This window comes from Bos javanicus, chromosome 21 (genome assembly GCF_032452875.1).
Source record: "Bos javanicus breed banteng chromosome 21, ARS-OSU_banteng_1.0, whole genome shotgun sequence".
Classification (NCBI taxonomy): Eukaryota; Metazoa; Chordata; class Mammalia; order Artiodactyla; family Bovidae; genus Bos; species Bos javanicus.
Genome location: NC_083888.1, coordinates 52,625,154 through 52,628,920, shown reverse-complemented (window position 1 = coordinate 52,628,920; position 3,767 = coordinate 52,625,154). Strand labels below are relative to the sequence as shown.

General features: G+C 45.7%; 1 pseudogene; it reads right to left on the bottom strand.

Moving 5' to 3' along the window:
* Positions 1-644: 644 nt before the first annotated feature.
* Positions 645-3,556, bottom strand: LOC133234022 (growth hormone-regulated TBC protein 1-like; annotated as a pseudogene).
* Positions 3,557-3,767: the final 211 nt, after the last annotated feature.

Genomic DNA, 3,767 nt, shown 5'->3' with positions numbered 1-3,767 from the left:
CATGTAGAATGTAGGGGGTAAAGAAGAGGTCAGTATAGCTCCAGCAGTGGTAGCCAGGCAAATGGGCTTTCGACTATGGAGGGTTTCAACTTCCCGTGAATTACACGTTTTTTTCCTTACATCTCAAATTTTATATATTATTAATGTTTCAGATTAAAAAAAAATCTAGAAAGGTGACTTGCAGCTCACAATGAAGAAAAGAGGTATGTTCAGTTCAGTTCAGTCACTCAGTTGTGTCCCACTCCTTGCGACCCCATGAATAGCAGCATGCCAGGCCTCCCTGTCCATCACCAACTCCCAGAGTTCAGTCAAACTCATGTCCATCGAGTCGGTGATGCCATCCAGCCATCTCATCCTCTGTCATCCCCTTCTCCTCCTGCCCCCAATCCCTCCCAGCATCAGAGTCTTTTCCAATGAGTCAAATCTTCGCATGAGGTGGCCAAAGTATTGGAGTTTCAGCCTCAGCATCAGTCCTTCCAATGAACACCCAGGACTGATCTTTAGGATAGACTGGTTGGATCTCCTTGCAGTCCAAGGGACTCTCAAGAGTCTTCTCCAACACCACAGTTCAAAAGCATCAATTCTTTAGCACTCAGCTTTCTTCATAGTCCAACTCTCACCACTGGAAAAACCATAGCCTTGACTAGACGGACCTTTGTTGGCAAAGTAATGTCTCTGCTTTTTAATGTGCTATCTAGGTTGGTCATAACTTTACAGAATGATAATTAAGTTGCTTTGCTCCTGGCTGGAGTGTAGCTGTGTTGGCCTTGGCAGCAGAAGGCGTGTGGAAGTTCCCTTGCCCAGACAGCTGAGTCAGCCCTGTGTCAGCAGCCGGGTTAGCAGTGCCCCGTCATGGTGGCCCTGGACAGGCTCCCAGACTCCGAGAATACTGTCTGCATGAAGGTGTGGCACTGCGTCACGAAGCTCCCTCTGGTGATCTCCTTGAGATGTCGGGGACACTGTTAACTTTCAAGATCAATGCCTGATGTTGCTTGTTGAGGGTTAGGGCCTCCTGGAAGGTGACCTTGGAGCCCTGCTTGAACAGACTATCCCAGATGTGAAGCAACGTGGGCTGGAGGTTTACAAATAGGCAGACAAACCTGTGCAACACAACCGGAGTACACAGCACACTGTGCCTGTCCCTTCCTGGCCACCACCGCCAGCAGCTTGGTCTTCGCCAGCTCCAGAAGGACCTCCTGGCCTGGCCTGGGCTCAGTATCGAGGGGCCGCAGTACTCTGGAAGTATTCTGTCCACTGGGACATCCAATAGCCACAGAATCAGATATCCTGCTATGAAGTTCACTCCTTTGCAACAACCAACCCCGTGGCTGTGGTGCAGGCCGGTTAGCAGCGCGTGATACAGGGTCCTCTGCAAGAAGGGGCCCGCGCCCTTCTGGAACCTCACGCTGTCCGGGAAGGCACCGTTCATGTGTGTTCTGAGGGTCTCCTCCAGGCTGTCATTCCCCTCTCCTCTGAGAACACAGTGGTAGTGGCCAGGGTTCCGGTCCATCTGGGCCAAGGCTTCGTTCACCCCCACCCAGGCGCGGGCCTAGTGGGACGCCCTTCCGGATGTGGTGCTTCACTGTCGTAATCTTCTGGATACCACTGCTTCCCTTTAGAAGTTTGAACCAGGTTATGGCCCTTCTGGTATCACCGAACGGGCGGGGGGGAAAAAAAAATTCTTCAAAAGCTGCATAAGCGAAGTCCTCAGGCCTTTCCAACACAAGAACAGATGGATCCCTGGATGCGTTCCCACGCCGCCTGGGCGCCCCTCGTGCGCGCGCCTGGAGGGCCCCGGGCACTCCTGGAGGGGGCGGCGGGGGCGGGGTGGCCAAATCCACCGCCCGGACTCGCAGCGCCTCGCTTCCTTGCAGACTTTAGCAATTCGTGCCTTCTGAATGCCTGAATACTAGCAGGTGTGCCTCTTTTATTCCTCCAGCTCTTTCAACAGTTTTTTTTAGGCCTATCATTTATGGTACGAACTCTTTCTGCCTGATGTGCCTAGCTTGCTTTCTGTTTTCCTGAAGAAAACTCTGTAATACTGGAGAGCCAATATTTTTGAGGAAAGCTACCTTCCTGTTTTGCTCCTCTCCACGACTTCACTGGACCCTGAAGGACTGCGGAAACATTTCCGTGGCTTTGTAGAAGCTTTTAGCCTTGTTCCCCATAATGTTTCTTGCTCAGGATTTAGCATTATTCTGTGAAGGAAAAAAAAAAAAAAAACAACTGACAATACATTTCAGGCACTTGAATTTTCCAGGTTTTTCAAAAGAACCACTGAAAACTCAATTGATCTTTCTTTTTCTATCAAAGGCCCAGAATTCTCCACCCAGAATCAGCAGATATACTAAGGGGAAAATCTTTCTGGTGACTTTTTGCTCACCTAAGAATGGTTCTGCTTCTCTAGGTTTTGTTTGTTTGTTTGTTTGTTTTAATTTGCTTTGCATTCCTTCCATGGCTCTCAGATGTTTTTTAAAACTCTGTTTACATTTTTTAATGTAGCTACATCCCCCCGCCCACACACACACACAGGTACATTGGCTAACCCCCGAGCTGCCTTCCAATGTAGTGAACTTTCTATTACCATGAATGCTAAACTGCAAGCTTGGATAAACATGTAAGCCATTTTACAGGGAGGAATGGGATTATCATGTTGATAATGGAGAGTTAGTTACTCTACTCTAAACGTGGTGTGTATTTTCCAATCTGTAGCTTGGATGTGTAACCATGTTTTTAAAGTAATTACTATATTGCTAAAAGTTATTAGCAGCATTGCATATCACGTGTATATTTTTTTGTGTTTGTATGCAATAGAGTTTAATTAATCTTGCCAGTGTTATTTTCTCTTGTTATAAATTATTTATATAAATCTTTCGAGAAAATCAAAGATACGTGCATAGGATATTACGTTTGGGAATCAAGACAGCAAATATTGATTTGAGAAGGCAGTGGTCTTAAATTTGAACTTGCATTGGAAGCACCTGGGGGATTGCTAAAACATGTATTGCTAAACCCACCCTAGAGTTTCTGATTCAGTAAGACTGGAGTGGGGTCTTAGTCGTGGCACTTGCTAACAAGTTCTCACACTGATGCTGCTTCTGGGGAACACAGTTTGAGAATCTCTGGTGTAAAAACATAAAACAATTGCATGATAGTATTTCTTTTATGTTTTATGTAAACCTGAAATATGAAAAGTGCAAGTGAGGGCACAGTGGCCTCCACAGCTTACAGTTCTGCTCTATAATTTGCCCTTACAAATGGCCTGTCAAGTCAGTTATATGATCAACTCTTTAAATATTGATGAGACATTTTTACCCTCCCTGCCGTTCTCAGCTATACCAGCTTGGAACTGTAAGCAAATCATTTTGTCAGTTTTTGTGCAATGTGCATTACTTTCTCTTTCTCCCCCTCACTGTATCTTCTTCCAATAATTTCCTGTAAAACTTGCTGCTTACCTCTGACGGGAATAGCAGCAGCTCAGGTCATCCATCAAACCAGAGCTCTGTGTCAGCAGCTTCTCAAATGATATAAGGTGATTCTTGTATGACATAACCATCAGAACGCCACAAAGAAGAAGTCACAGTTGTCAACTTGGGTCATAAAGCACAGGAAATCTCAATGAGCCATCTAGTACCTGCCAAGACTAGTATTAAAGAGACAGGAGGATGGAAAGATAGCATGGCTACAAATGGCAGGTAAATATGTCTTTCAATATTATAATGCATACATTACAGCATCTATATTATAGCTACTGTTGTTACAACTAT